Source organism: Cebus imitator, unplaced genomic scaffold (genome assembly GCF_001604975.1).
Source record: "Cebus imitator isolate Cc_AM_T3 unplaced genomic scaffold, Cebus_imitator-1.0 Scaffold13, whole genome shotgun sequence".
In the NCBI taxonomy this organism is placed as follows: domain Eukaryota; kingdom Metazoa; phylum Chordata; class Mammalia; order Primates; family Cebidae; genus Cebus; species Cebus imitator.
Window position 1 is genome coordinate 11,246,460 of NW_016107328.1, and position 16,778 is coordinate 11,263,237.

At 36.5% G+C, this 16,778-nt stretch overlaps 1 protein-coding gene and 1 pseudogene across 8 annotated transcripts in view; both read left to right on the plus strand.

Annotated features, from left to right (window-relative positions):
* RAD51B (RAD51 paralog B) overlaps positions 1-16,778 on the plus strand; it is a 661,060-nt gene that overhangs the window by 139,710 nt on the left and 504,572 nt on the right. The window lies entirely within an intron of this gene.
* On the plus strand, positions 1,960-5,880 carry LOC119467323 (annotated as a pseudogene). Its single transcript, XR_005195863.1, has one exon. The product of XR_005195863.1 is annotated as a 40S ribosomal protein S9-like (transcript).

The window sequence follows — 16,778 nt, forward strand, 5'->3', positions numbered from 1 at the left end:
CTCTCAAGTTCAAAGTTCCACAAATCTCTAGGGCAGGGACAAAATGCTGCCGTCTTTTTGCTAAAACATAATAAGAATTACCTTTGCTCCAGTTCCAGCAATCTTCTTCATCTTCATCTGAGACCACCTCAGCCTGTACCTTATTGTTTATATCGCTATCAGCAGTTTGTCAAAGCCATTCAACAAGTCTCTAGGAAGTTCCAAACCTTCCCATATTTTCTTGTCTTCCCGTCTTCTTCTGAGCCCCTCAAACTGTTCTAACCTCTGTCTGTTACCAAGTTCCAAAGTCACTTCCACATTTTCAGCTACACTCTACTCTACTGGTACCAATTTACTGTATTAGTTCGTTTTCACGCAGCTGATAAAGGCATACCCCAGACTGGGAAGAAAAAGAGGGTTAATTGGACTTCCAGTTCCCTGTGGCTAGGGAGCTTTGGAATCCTGGTGGGAGGTGAAAGGCACTTCTTACATGCCAGTGCCAAGAGAAAAAATGGAGGAGTATGCAAAGGCCAAAACACCTGATAAAGCCATAAGCGCTTGTGAGACTTATTCATTATCACGAGAACAGTGTGGGGAAAATTGCCCACATGATTCAAACTATCTCCCACTGGGACCCTCCCACAACACGTGGGAATTATGGGAGTATAATTCAAGATGAGATTTGGGTGGGAGACACAGAACCAAACCATATCAGTAACCAATTATTGGTTCTGATTAAATGTAAAGAAAGTTGCAATTGTTGGTTTTGGGAGGAGTGTTATCCTTAAAAATTAGACTGTCTTAGAAATACTTGTTGGACCCAGTTCAGAGGACTTCACTAGCATTAACACTGTCTCCCCTTTCTTTCTCCTTAACCCACTTCCACCCAATTACTACATTGATGGGAATTAAATGTAACCAGGACTCTTTGCTGTGTATATATCTGGTTTTCTCTTTTCCATATGCCTAAGTCCTCCCTTCATTGCTTCTGTTTAACACTTAATTTAAATTTCCAAATTAAAGAAGCAAATTTGAAACACATAAAATTAGGTGACTTTGAGGGCTTTTACAGCTCTAGCATTCTATTATGTAATTAATTTATTTTCAGAGGATACATTCTGATAAACTAAGAACCTTTCTGTGCTTGATTTAGGTTATACTTAATTAGGACTGTAAATAAATAATATTTATATAGATAAAACTTATGCTGCTACTTATCACTTTTCCTTGAAGGATATTTATAATGATCAATTAATGTTCAAAGTAAACCTCCAAAAGTATTTGATAACTGCCAAACATTATAACCACAAAACTATAGACAATCAATTTAGACCACTAGTATTTGAAATTTTTTTTACTGTATAAAACTAAGAAACGTAGGACTGAGTCAAAGTGAATGGGAGCTTTGGATAAAATACTTGCAAGATGTTTGCACTTTATGCTTTTGAATTTTCAGATATTTAAGAGGTACCGTCATATACCAGGAACAAGAGGTTGGCAGTCAGGAATTGGGGAATTAGTCCGTCTCATAACCGTCTCACTTTGTGATTGCAGGTCATGCTTTGCTCTTAAATTTTCCCATCTTTAACGTGGTAGATTATTTCTGACTCTTACCCAGGGATGTTTTGTGAAATAATAAAGATAACCACTGCCAGTTATTTTGTGCTGCTCAATAAAGATACTACACAAATTGCTGTTTTTTTTTTGAGACGGAGTTTCACTCTTGTTACCCAGGCTGGAGTGCAATGGCGTGATCTCGGCTCACCGCAACCTCCGCCTGCTGGGTTCAGGCGATTCTCCTGCCTCAGCCTCCTGAGTAGCTGGGATTACAGGCACGCACCACCATGCCCAGCTAATTTTTTGTATTTTCAGTAGAGACGGGGTTTCACCATGTTGACCAGGATGGTCTCGATCTCTTGACCTGGTGATCCACCCGCCTCGGCCTCCCAAAGTGCTGGGATTACAGGCTTGAGCCACCGCGCCCGGCCAATTGCTGTTTCTTAATGACCGGGTCCTGTGCTTAGGTGCAGACCGGTAAGCGGAGCCAGAATGCCGGTGGCCCAGAGCTGGGTTTGTTGCAAAACTTATGTGACTCCGCGGAGACTCTTCGAGAAATCTCATTTGGACCAACAGCTGAAGCTGATCAGCGAGTATGGGCTCCGGAACAAACGTGAGGTCTGGAGGGTCAAATTTACCCTGGCCAAGATCCACAAGGCCGCGCAGGAGATGCTGACGCTTGACGAGAAGGACCCACGGCGTCTGTTGGAAGGCAACGCCCTGCTGCGGCGGGTGGTCGGCATTGGAGTGCTGGATGAGCGCAAGATGAAGCTGGATTACATCCTGGGCCTGAAGATTGAGGATTTCTTAGACGCCTGCAGACCCAGGTCTTCAAGCTGGGCTTGGCTAAGTCCTTCCACCACACTCACGTGCTGATGCGCCAGTGCCATATCAGGTCCGCAAGCAGGTGGTGAACCTCCCGTCCTTCATTGTCCGCCTGGATTCCCAAAAGCACATGGACTTCTCCCTCCGCTCTCCCTACGGGGGTGGCCTCCCCCGCCGCGTGGAGAGGAAGAATGCCAAGAAGGGTCAGGGCGGGGCTGGAGCTAGAGATGATGAGGAGGAGGATTAAACCCACCTGTCCCCTCCTGGGCTGGTGGAGTTTTCCTGCCGAATAAACAGGGTCAGCATTTAAAAAAAAAAAAAAAAAGATACAAATTAATGGTAGCAGTAGGGTGGTTATTTCATATTTAAGGAAGTTCTTCAAAGTTAGAGAAGTACCTAGAGTAGGTCATTTAGAATTTGTTTATTATTTCTTTTAGGCCAGCAAAAAGTGTTCCATGTTAGGTAGAACAGTGCTAAAAACTTACATAAAAGCAAAGGTCTGTAAGTTGTAGGGGCCCCTCCATGGTGAATCTAGCTCTTTCTGATTCTAATGTTTTTAGTCATTTGCCTTTATAGAAGTGAGTGGCCTACCTTTTAGTTTTTTTTCCTTAAGGTATATTTTTATTTTTATGTTTATTCAAATATTCTCTGAGTTCTGTCATCCTGATAAACCTTGGAATGGAAAGTCGTGTGTAAAATTTGCCACTTTACTTGAATTCTAACACTTTTTGTGATGTTATCCTGTTAGATTCTCATTCTAAATTCCACTCTTTCCTTCTTGTGATTGGTTGCTGTTTGTTAGGAAAACATGTAACAGATTTTAGCCTCTGTGAAAAGTCACTCTTGTTCTTTTTGTTGATGCAGAACAGCAGTAATTTTTCCTCTTTAAAGGAAGAACAATTTAGACAAAGGAGATACTTGAGAGAACAGTTTAAAGAAATTTACTGTTTTCTCAGCATACTTTTCAAAATGATGTCACCCCAAGTGTTATGATAATTCTTTCAAAGCTTAGTATCCAACTGGTGAACAAAACTAACACTTGATTGCCGCAAGTTCAGCAGTGTTTGCTGTATACTTTCTACATCTGTGGACTATTCTGTTATGATGTTAAAACTATTAAAGATTATAATTTTAAAACTATTCCTAAAGTATTTATAAACACATATGAAACTTGTTCTAAGTATAACCTGTACTGAAATGAACTGTTCATATTTATAGCTCAGTAGGTAAATTGCTCTGGAGGGCTTCAGACCAGGCTCAGCTGAGGCAAAGCATTTTGGATTGATATTGTAAGGAAAGGTCTGTTTCCTTATTCAGCAGTTTCATATGAATTTAAAAAGATTACTTGTGCTTGGCTAGTTCTAAATTTAAATTTGTTACACTTCTTGTACTAGTAGACTATGTTTTCTATCTGCACATTTGAGAGTTGGTCTTGGAATGTGGCTTTGCAGGTTAAAAAAAAAGGTTACTTTTAAAATTTCTCTTAAACTTTATAATTCAAATTAGTCAAGTAACCAAGAAGAGAAATTAGAGAGGATACCACTGACTTGCTTTGTATCTGTTATTTTTCATTTCCTTGTCTGCGAAAGTAAACTGAATTGCAGCTTTGTACTTAGAAGTAAATTACTATTAAAGACAGTTTAATAGTAGTTTAGAAAATCTGGAAAATGGAAAGATGGAATGAACTATAAAATATAGAATTTGAGCCCAGTCTTGAAGAATACGTAGTTCTTGATGTATTCCAGACTTCCTCTTGGACATTTTTTATTCTTTGTGACTGTTGTGTGTTATATTACTGCTTAGTTCATCCTCCCTCAGGGAATAGTTGGACGTTTATTCTGCAACTGGTATGTAAGCACAATCTTAATATTTGCCCTTTGATGAGTCACACCACTCTGCTATGCCTTAATTTTCCCATCTGTAAAATGATAATGGCTATATAGTTTTAGATTTATTGAGGCAAAGCTTTAAAGTATAGATACGGCTTTCACTGTGAATGAATTTAAGATAGAAGCTAGCATTGCCACAGTAGTACATTCTTCTACCTGTAACACAAATGTTACCACATTTTTGGGGAGAAACAAAAACAAGAATTTGGCATCCAAAATCATTTGAGTGCCTTGTGCGTGTTCTGACTGGCAACAATCTTAACCATCTTGTACTCAGCATCTGGTTTATTCAGGAGACCCCTGTAATTAACCAGTAGTACTTCTCTGTCTTGTCTCTTAGGAAGATTTATGGCATACCTCAGGTCGTGTCAGATAACAGGGAGAAGACAGATGAGTAGCTAGTTCTCTTAGTTTAGAAAAAAAATTCTGTCTCCTTGACATCAATATTGTTAAATAAGATATGATTTCTAAAAAGCCATTTTCCCTCTTTATTTGACATGATTGACAGCTATACTATCTGAACAACGTAAGAAGCTTAAGTTTCTTGGGTGTGGTTTTAAAGTCTTAGGAAAGCTGGGATGGGCCTAGACTTTAGAGGGGATAGGCTCATGGTATGTCCTGGAATGTTATACAAGGAAGAATTATTAGGCCAGGTGCCTTTCATGTCTGTATCTGCCAAAGTAAAAAATGCAGAGGCAAGAGTTTGCCTCAATAATAGTTTCATACATTATCTACACAGAGAAAAGTGACTTCTACATATGGCAAGAATTCAAATACTTTCTACGTAATCAATATTAAAAGAGGGTAAGTTTGATTTTTGATTGGTTATCAGGTTGATACACAGTCCTATTGCTGTGGTCTGCCTAACCTGTAATTATCAGAGAAATCTTGTTAAACAAGATTTTCTGAAATGAAGCCTGTTAATTACATCAGATCCTTTGGGTTTATGTGGAACTATTATCGTGTCATGCATTGAGAGGTGCTTGAACAAAATACTCATTTGGAAAACTCATTATCTCAAATTTTGCTTCAAACCCATGAATTCTAATGGAAAGGGCATGGTGAGAAGCAACGCTAAATTTCTAAGCTGAACTCTTTCCTAAACATCCTTCAGTGATCATTCTCTTATATGAGTAGATCCCAACAAGGGTAGGGATTGGTTATTTTCAGGACATCTTATCTAAACATTCTTCTAGGGGCAGGTCTATGCTGGCTAGACATATAGAAATCAAAATTAACACAGTGATGACAATGTAATCAGCCATATCTATCCGCAACTTATAATCAACCGTATCTAAGGCTGCTGAAAGGTACATTCTAGTCAAAATTCTGGCTCTACCCTTGACTTTCATTAATGAAAGGATTTTGGACTAAAGTCTATAAGTGAGCTTGAATTCAAGCTGGATTCTGCTTTGTACTTCTAGGTAAATAGTGTGCAAAGTTAGGAAATTAGATCAAAATAAAATTTACTTTACAGCTAGGTTAAATTGTGATAAAATGAGAAATTGGCAGCAAGAAGTATTAGTGAATAGGACCCTCAAAGGAAATTCAAACAAGTGTTTGCTGCCATCACACATAAAACATACACAGACACACAAACTTGGTTTAAACTGTTAAAGTGGATTTTATGTAAATTGTTCATGATAAACATTTGCATTATATATTTCTATTCCTTTGTACTTCCCATTTGATGTAGTTTTCAAACTGTGGTTTGCTGGAGGGGAAAAAGAAAACCCAAATCCAAACCACATAGGACAAATTGAATTACAAACCTGGTGTGGTCCTTTAACTCAATTAAATCTAATTTGTGTTATTTTAAAAAGTCATCCTGGGTGGCAGCTGTTCTGAGTAAATGCCCACAAACATTTTCAGTGTAAGAATTTGTCCTGATTACAGCTCTTTAAGATCAGTAGTAGCCTATTTATATTTTAAGTGGCAAAGTTTTAGATTAATTTGGTATATCAGGACCATTTTAATAATTGAATATTTAGTTGTTTCACAAATGGACATTTAAAAATTAAGCATCCAGTGTTTATTTTAAATGTTAAGTTTTATAACTTCACCTCATTTTCTTATTTCTTATGTTTCTACTTAAGTTTCTTCTAAATATAGCCACTTAATGACTTTTTTCAGGCAATTATCAACTTGTGTACACAAGGGAATATGGAATTTTAGATTCAAATAAATATTTTGACATTCCAAGTCAAAATTTGGGATGATCTGGGGAGAAAAACATGAAAGAATATGGATTCAGGACTGTTCAGTTCAATATAATTGAAATGAAAGTTTGTATTATAACTGTTAGGATTGAATATTAAATACAGCAGAAGTGAAGACCTTGAAACTCATGAAAGTCTTGCAGAAGGACCTTGACTAGTGTTCTAAGGTAGACAAATGGGACAAGGCTAAATTTTAGGGAATTACAATGGAGAGATACTATTGAGCAGAGACAGAAATGGTAGAAAACTCCTAATACCTCAAAAATGATAGCTGGTACGTGAATATGTTTAGAAATCCCTTGTGTTTTTACTAAATACAGTAACTTTCAATTAGCAACTGAGTATCTTTTATGGGCTAGATATTGGTCTATGTACTCATATTTCAAATATGAATAAACTAAAGGTTCCTACTTTGGAGGAACTTATAATGTAGTTAGGATAGGGAATATGTAAATCATTTATAGCACCATATGGCAGGTGATAGAATAAAGATTTGAATAAATTCAAAGCTGCTTCTTTTGTTGTAAGGAGAGTATAGGCCTAAAGTTAGGGTATTAGATCAAAACAGAAGGGAAGTTTTTGTTTAAACTCACTACCATACATGAGACTTATACTATATCAGTTAATATAGACGTAGGAATATAAATTGTTTACATTGAGGTGCTTATCAGCTGTGTACACTTTTTCCCTACTCATTCTCTTTTTAAGGAAAAAAAAATTTGGTCATCAATTATGGTAAGTACTTGTATATCTCTTGTAACTTTTAGTTAGTTGTGAACTATATCAACTTTAATAACATTTTAAAAAATGTTCATCATCCTATATATATCTTTTTTTTAAAAAATTATACTTTAAGTTCTGGGATACATGTGCAGAACGTGCAGGTTTATTACATAGGTACACACGTGCCATGGTGGTTTTCCTCTTTTATATCTGATACTGACTACCAGTCTACTATACATTGAAACTTTTAATTTTTGGTCTTCAATGGTAGTATGCTTTTTTGGTTTCTCTCCTGCTTTTCTGACCTTATTTGGTATTTCCTTTACTGTTTTCACATCTGTATTAGTTATCTATTGCCATAACAAATTACCCTAAAACTTAGCAACTTACAACAATGAACATTTGTTACCTAATGGTTTCTGTGGGCTAGTAATATCATATCTGTCTTGTTCACATGTGAATGATGAACATTCAGACATTCAATAAATATTATTGAATGGTGCACAAATGAATGCTGTTATGCAAGTTCAGGTTCTTATCACTTTGCACCTAACAGGCTCCATCATCTGTTTTGCTGGCTTCCAATCCTTACCTGCATGCTGTTTGTAAAACCACCCTTTCAAAAGAAATTTATGCATCTGCTTCCCTTAGTAATGACCAGTTGTGATTCTCATTGGCCTAATCAAGTTTTTATTGGTTTCTTTGGCATTCAAAGCCTTCCATAAACCAGCCTCACCATACTTATTCAACCATAAACCTTAACAAACATACCTATTTTACTTAAACTGGTTGTTTACACCTTAGATCTGTTAAAAGAAAACCCTTAACCAAATTAAATTTAACAGAGTTTAATTGAACAAATTGGGCAGCTTCTTGAACCAGAGTAGGCTCAGAGAGACTCCAGTGCAGCTATGTACTGAAAGATTGATGGACAGAAAAAGGAAAGTGACATACGGAAGTACAGAAGTGAGGTACAAGAAACAGCTGGATTTGTTATAGCTGCACATTTGCCTTATCTGAACATGATTTGAACAGTTGGCACCCTTTGTCCCAAACTCAGTGATTGCCACAAGGGCAGGTTACATTCTGTTTATACATCCTTTTAGATTATAGTTCACATCGTATAGAGAAACCTTTAGGCTGAACTGAAAATATGTAAGAAGGCAGCTGTAGGGTAAACGTGATTTAACAGACCAAACCTTATCCCCCATCCCTAATACCATGTTCAATTTTACTTTCTTACCTTTATTAATGCTTTATTCTCTCACCTGTAATGCTTATATTACTTGCTTTTTCAAATCTTACTGATTCTTGTTCTTTACTGAAATCTCTTTATGTTCCCTCCACTTCTTTCATAAACACAATTTAGACATCTATGGCCCACTCCACTTGTTTTTGTTTTTGCTTAATTTTTGTTGTTGTTGTTTGTTTTTGAGACAAGCTCTCACTCTGTTGCCCAGGCTGGAGTGCAGCGGCATGATTATAGCTTACTGCAGCCTGGACCTCCTGGGCTCAAACAGCCCTCCTGCCTCAGCCTCTGGAGTAGCTGGGACCACAGGTGCATGTTACCTTGCCCAGATGGTTTTTAAAAAATTTTTGTAGTAGTGGGGTCTCCCTGTGTTGCCCAGACTGATCTTGAACTCCTGGGCTCAAGTGATCCTCCCATGTTGGCCTCCCAATGTGCTGGAATTATAGGTGTGAGCCACTCTACTTGGCTCAACTCTAGTTTTTAATCTTTGAATTCTCATTGTATTAACACTCAGTACCAAACAGTACCTTTCTTTATTTTTAATTAGTTTAAGTGGGTGAATATGTCTTTCCAACTAGAATTCCAATTTTCTGAGAGCAAAATCCTTTTACTTCTTGTATCTTTATTGTAGTATGCTATGAATGTATGCTGGTTGATTGAAAATCTAGAAATCTTGACTCAGCTGTAAAAAATCCTTTTTGAATGAATTTTTACTGCCAGAGACGTTCATGAGGATGAACTGGGACTGCAGGACAGTTGGAAACTACATTTTGTTATTTTCCTGAAGAAACATTGCTGTATGAAGAGATTAATTTTAAAAAGTTCCCTCTGGCCAACTATCAGAATTGGCTTTTAGCCTTGAACTATCAAAGCAAAACTTTCAGAGTTGCCTAGAGCAGAACAGGTATTAAGTAGCAAGCAATTCAAGGTCTCTGATCCTTAGCCTGCTTCAGCTATGGGCCTGGCCAAGCCCTTTGGCAAAGATAAGTTGAATAAGGAATTTACTTTTATCTTCTCCCTCTTGAAAGTTTTATGGATTTGATTCACAAAGAAAGGGCAATAATTGAAATTTTGTGTTAGCTTCTTCTTGTTATTCACCAAGAAGAGTTAAAATCAGGTAATGATATTAATCAAAATATAAGTACAAATAGTGCCTAAAAATAACGTTATGGTTAATTGTGTTCCATCATATTCTTGGCACACTTTGTGCAAGCCCTAGAGAACAAAGCCTGAGAGCCCATGGGAATTAAAGCTCCAGTTCTTTCGACCAGTTTAAATTTAGTTCTGTGATCTTGATAAGATAGAATTATATTTACATTATTAGTTTCTACCAGTATTCCCTTGTATTTTCTTTTATGGCTTTTTCTATTTCTGTGCCTTTTTGTACTGCTTCCTTATTTTCCCCCTAAAGCCATAAGTAGAATGTTTGGTCATAGAGTTTAATAAGAGGAGCATTTGACTTTTCCTTATAGCTATCTCAAATTTCATTAAGTTTGTGTTTTAGGATGATTTATGATATCAGTCTATGATTTGGGCTGTTATTTTCACATTTTTTGTTTTCTTGTGCTAACGTACTGGTGTTATACGAAAAAGAGTTTTTATTTGTGTATGTAGGGGTTTCAGCCAAGATTCCTGTCTTTAGTACTGGAATATTTGAATTAGAGAAATTAAGAAAGTGAAAAGGCTAAAGCTCTTAGTTCTTACCTTTTATCCTTATAGGTAATGATATATAAATATATTTCTTTGAGAAAATAAAGAATGTCAATTGAATAACACCTCAGTTAATCCCTCCAGCCTGTGTGTTTCTTCCTCTAGATGACTTCTAAGGGCCTGCTCATAAAGCCAGTGTGATGATATTAGCTCTGTTGCATCTTTTAGTTTTCTTCTTTACTCATCCCATACTTCCCATACATATTCTACTTTTCTTCCCTGGTGAGTTTAAAGGTAAAAGATATAAAGAAGTGGGAGGAGAGACAGTGTGAAGGAGGTGCAGAGGCAGACATGAAAAAGTGTCAGGAAGAAATCTGAGTGTAGCTCTCAAAAGACTGTTGCTTTCTCTAGCCACTGCCCTATTCTACTTTGTTCCTGTCGCCACTACTATTTTTAAAAGGAGTTTAAAATAAAAATTAAATCTATTTGAATTTCAGTCCTGGACACTCAAATAAAAGTGCTTTTCTGAAAATCTACAATGTTTTTAAGACACCTTCCTTGATCACCCTGCTGTATTAATGCAAATCTGAGCATTTCCTTCTTGAAAAAAGGAAGAGACTTACTGAATACAACTTTTGCCACATGAAACTGTCTAATCAGCCTCATTTGAAAGTGCACATTTCATTTGATGGCATTTGCAAATTGTTCCTTCCCCCCACCACCAGAACTTGCAATGTGAAAATGCTTCCATATGCTAAAAGCTAGTCTACTAATTTTGCTGAAGGAGAAAAAAAGAAAGTATGGCTAGCTATTTTATAAACATGAAGCTACAATGTGGGCAGATTTGGCAATGGGAGTCTCTCAGAGTTCACTGTAAACAACTCTGCAACCCCCAAGCCTCACTACTATTCAAGATGAGTATAGAAAGTTGTTTTTGTCCTACAAAAGTAAATTTTTAAAAATGCAATTGTAATTTGTATATGGTTTAAAAATATCCAAATGCAGTTAAAATATAGTATTAAACTATGACTTCTAATAGATCTGAGCATTTTAAGTGAAGAAATACTTTTGCTTTCAGATTCTTTGTGTATCACAAGACATTTTAATAGCCACTTCTCTGGGTGGTGGGCCCCCAACCCCTAATGCGTGGATTATAGCAATAGTTTTCTCCCTGATTTCTCTAAATTAGTAACTTTCCCTTTTAACACTGTGCTACTGCTGCTACTAAGGTAATATTTCTTAAATAACATTATGCCTTTTCCTACGCTCAACTGATCTCATTTACCCTAATCTCACCAGTATTTCTCCCAAATCTGATTTATAATTTTCTTTAAGGAGTCGTTGTGGTAATCCCATCCCATCAGGCCCCATTGTTCCACAGTACTTTTGAACCAAGCTTCTACTATTATTATTTTCATGTTGATTTATTAAAGTTTTTTAAAAATTGTACTATGCTTGTTCTCTTTTTCCGAAGTAGATATCAGTGTGATAGAAACATTATCTTCTATTTCTTTTGACTGGAGTCTGTTATACTTCTGAGTACATCATAGATGTTAAATATATACTCTGTAAATACATATTATCAAGCTTAAAATGGTGGCTGTTTGTTTAAACCACAAATTATTAAACAAAAGAGCTGAGTGATGGTACCTGCACAATGCTTAATAGGTAGTAGAGATGATAAATTCTACTGCAGTCTGCACTTTGTCTTTTTAAGATTTATTGCTTAGCTTTTAAAATTAATGGTTTTATCTTTGAAATAGAGAAATAGGTCTAGGGTTCATGCAGTTATAAATAAAAAATTCCTTAATTTTATTTCTATTACTGTAGCATCTTATGTCAAAAGAAAATATTGTAAAGAGGAAGAAGTGGTGGGCACTATGGCTCATGCCTGTAATCCCAGCACTTTGGGAGGCCGAGGTGGGTGGATCACCTGAGGTCATGAGTTTGAGACCAGCCTGGCCAACATAGTGAAACCCTGTCTCTACTAAAAGTACAAAAATTAGCCGGGTATGGTGATGGGCGCCTGTAATCCCAGCTACTGGGGAGGCTGAGGCAGGAGAATTGCTTGAACCTGGGAGGCAGAGGTTGCAGTGAGCCAAGATCATGCCATTGCCCTCCAGCCTTGGCAACAAGAGCCAAACTTGGCCTCAATTAAAAAAAAAAAAAAGGAAAAAGAGGACTAATATTACCTGATTTTAAGACTTAAAAAGCTAGAGTGATCAAGGCAGAGTATTACCATAAAGTTAGAGAAATAGATCAGTGGGAAAGAACAGAGTCCAGAAACAGTTTCATACATACATGGGCAACTGATTTTTCACAAAGATATAAAGGCAATTCTCGGGTGAAAGGCCAACAGATGGTGCTAAAACAATTGGATATTCATGTGAAAAAATTTATTTATATCACATACCTTATAAAAACTAACTCAAAACAGATCGTAGACTAAAATGTAAAACCTAAAACTATAAAACTCCTTAAAGAATACATAGGGAGAAAATCTTTGTTATCTTGACATAGGAAAAAATTTCTTACATATGCCTCTGAAAACACAACCCATAAAAGAACAAATTGATAACTTCAACATCATCAAAATTTAAAACTTCTGATCTTGAAAAGAGAATGAGAAGGCAAGCCACAGATTTATGGAGATGATATTTGCAAAATATATCATGATAAAGGACTTATATTCAAAATATAAGGAACTCTCACAATTCAATAAAGATTCAAATAACCCAGCAACAACAAAAAACAGACATTGGGCAACGCATGGTGGATTACACCTGTAGTCCCAGCACTTTGGGAAGCTGAGGTGAGAGGATTGCCTAAGCTCAGAAGTTGGAGACCATACGCACATGAAAAGCTCAGTGTTATTGTTAGGGAAATGAAAAGTGCACTGCAATACCACACCAAATATTACTTCTTATTCTACAAATATGTACAATATTAGTTGTCAACTAAAAATAAAAGGAAAAAATTAAGAAGACTGACCATATGAAATGTTGGTGCATATGTGGAGGAACTAACTCTTAAACCCTGCAGGTGGAAATGTAAAACGGTACAACCACTTTAAGAAATAGTTTGGCAGTTTCTTGGCCAGATGTGGTGGCTCATGCCTGTAATCCCACCACTCTGGGAGGCTGAGGTGGGCAGAACACGAGGTCAGGAGATCAAGACCATCCCGGCCACCATGATGAAACCCCGTCTCTACTAAAAATACAAAACTTAGCCGAGTGTGGTGGCACGTGCCTGTAATCCTGGCTACTCAGGAGGCCGAGGCAAGAGAATTGCTTGAACCAGGGAGTCGGAGGTTACAGGAAGCCAAGATCGTGCCACTGCACTCCAGCCTGGTGACAGAGCAAGACTCTGTCTCAAAAAAAAGAAAGAAATAGTTTGGGTGTTTCTTAAAATGTTAACCATATACCCACCATATTCTTCAGCCATTTCATTGAGCTTTTTTACCCAAAATAATTGAAAGCATATGTCAATGCAAGGGCTTGTACATAAATATCATAGCAGCTTTATTTATAATAGCCAAAAGTGAAGTCACCAACATGTCCATCAGCAATTGAATGGATAAACAAACTGTAGTATATCGGTGTAATGGAATACTATTCACAATAAAATGAATTAATTATTAGTACATGTGTCAACATGGATGGCACTTAAAATAATCATGCCGAGAGAAATAAGTCAGTCAAAAAAGAATACACACTGTGTGATTTCACTTATATAACATTCTGGAAAATGAAAAACAATTCATAATGATAGCAGATGAGTGGTTACCTAGAGATGTGGAGTAGAGGAGGAGAAAGGAATTACAAAGAGGCACAAGGAAACTTTAGGAGGTTAAGGATGTTTTAACTATCTTAACTATGATGATAGTTTTGCAGGTATATATATATATAATCCAAAGGTTATCCAATTGTACATTTTATTGCATTTATTTATTTATTTATTTATTTTTGAGATGGAGTCTCACTCTGTCACCCAAGCTGGAGTGCAGTGGCACAATCTTGGCTCACTGCAGCCTCTGCCTCCCAGGTTCAGGCAATTCTCCTGCCCCAGCCTCCCAAGTAGCTGGGATTGCCGATACACACCACTGTGCCCAGCTAATTTTTGTATTTTTAGTAGAGATGGGGTTTCACCATGTTGACTAGCCTGGTCTTGAACTCCTGACTGCAGGTGATCCACCCGCCTTGGCCTCTCAAAGTGCTGGTATTACAGACATGAGCCACCACGCCTGGCCCCAATTGTACACTTTAAATATTTGCAGCTTTTTATAGCTCAAGGAAATTATACCTCAATTTAAAAAAAGAAACAATTGTAAAGAGGTGTTAAACACCCAGTTCACCATCAAAAGCAATATTATTTAACATGCACTCGCATATTATAATAAATGTAAATATAATTTATATATTTACAAACATAAATATAACAATGAACATATATATTATTGAAGAGCCCCCTATGTCACCTATTATCTTGGGTTTTACAGAGTTACTAGGATGTTATGAAAGGGGAAGACCATTTCATAAAGGAAATTGTTACACCTTGACCATCCAGTACTTCAGTTTTTCATAGAGGTTCTGTATCTACTACAAAAGCCATTTTTTGAGAACAGCAATCTTTGTTTATACTAAAATTATCATAGACCATCTCAATTTTTATCAATATTTCCTTCTTTCACTTTCTTGATAAAGCCCCATATTTTGCTTTGTGCTTCTGTGTTTTTTTAAACCAAATGATTACTAAACAGGGAGTGGAGGGCCAGGTATGGTGGCTTATGCCTTTAATCCCAGATCTTTGGGAGGCTGAGGCAGGAGGATCACTTGAACCCAGGAGTTTGAGACCAGCCCAGGCAACATAGTGAGACGACATACCTACAAAAATTTTAAAAATTAGCCAGGTGTGGCACGAGCCTATAGTCTCAGCACTTTGGAGGCCCTGGTGAGAACTGCATGAGTCCAGGAATTTCAGGCTGCAGTGAGTATAACTGTCTAATACTATTACTACTGTATTGGTTAAGTGACTCATTTATAACATAATTTGGAAAAGGAAATTCTTGGATTTTATCACAAGTGAGGACCCAGAACTAAGTGATAAAGTGGTTAAAATAAGGGTCTCAGCCAACTCAAGGGTTAGAATTTTCTTGGTATTTAATGTATTGTGCTTAATTTATCCATTATGTAAGTAAACTCAAATCTCATTTGTCTCTTTATATAAAAAGGAAAAAGAGAAAAAAAAATAAAGCCCCATATTTTGCTGTTTCTGTTTTGCTAATATAGACATCTTATGTCAATGTTAATGTAGTCCTATGTAGGTCTTCTTATGTCAGTATCAGTCTGAGTAAGAGCAAATAATAAATTTATGCTGAGGTACAAAGATACCATTTGGACAGCTTTATATTAACATGTGACAATGTACAAAAGTTATACAAATTTGTTAGCATTTTCTTACTGCAAAATATTATCAAATTAGGAAATAGCAGACACTAGGGACTGGTTTTTACTGCATATAATGATGTTTAAGAGATACTTAAACTTGATTTAAAAGCTCAGCAATGATTTGTCTAAGATGAACCTACAGAGCTAATAGTCTTTAGTTTTTTTTTTTTTTTTTTTTTTAATTTCTCATTTATAGCAACAAGCACATCAACCATTTGATTTTCTTATATTTTGAGAGAAAGTTGTGACCAGCTGGCAGTTTGGATTTGAAATAACAATGGCAAATAAGTGGCCTGTGCTGAAAATTGTTAGGTATATCTCTTTATGGAAAACTACCTTGGTGATGTAAAACCACCCAGGTCTGTAGTTATATAATATAGGCAAGTAGAAAAATCAGGCAGGGCTGGGTTTTTAATAAAGATTTAGTTTGGTTCTTAGAAGCTATGGCAGTTTCTGATGAGTAATCTAGTAATACCTATCTTTCTGAATTAATTCTACAAAACACTGCCACATATTGATTATTGTAGACATTGTTGGTTTCAAGACACGTTCTTATTTTAACCCTCCTAACCCGTCAAAGATTCCTTGTTACCTATGGTTCAAGAAATTCCGCCTTGGTTTTTATATTCAAGACCTTTCATAGTTCATCACTGAGCTATCTGTTAATCCTCTGTGTCACTGCTTTTCAGTATGAATTGTCAACGTTTCTATGATTTTTCTGTTTCTTTGCCTTTTGTCAATCTTTGTTTAGTCTGGATTCTCTGTCCGTTTCCCATCTCTACCTACTCTTCTAAGCCCTAGAATGCTTCAGGTACCACATAAATCACATCAGCATAAAATCTTCCATGACATTCTATTCACACATGTTATAAATGCCTCTTTTGTTGCTGAGCTATCAGTGATCACGAAGGTAAGGGTGGGAGGAAAGGATGCTCCATGGTACTCCACTCTGATGCAAGAAGAAAAATTAGAAATTTACAAATATTTTTATCTCATCCTGTATACATTTTACTTTTTGTGTATGTCTTATAACATACACAATAAATTGGTACCCAAATAGAAAACATAAATAATTAAAATACATATGTTGAGGGAGTACATGCCCAAAATGTTTTACTGATGGGGTAAAGAATAAAAAGCTAAGAAAGCACTGATCTAATTGTCAGGTCTGTTTCCGCAACTGTAAAGTTAGGTCGAGAATTGGACTAGATAGATTTCCAAGGTTTTTTTTTTTTTTTTT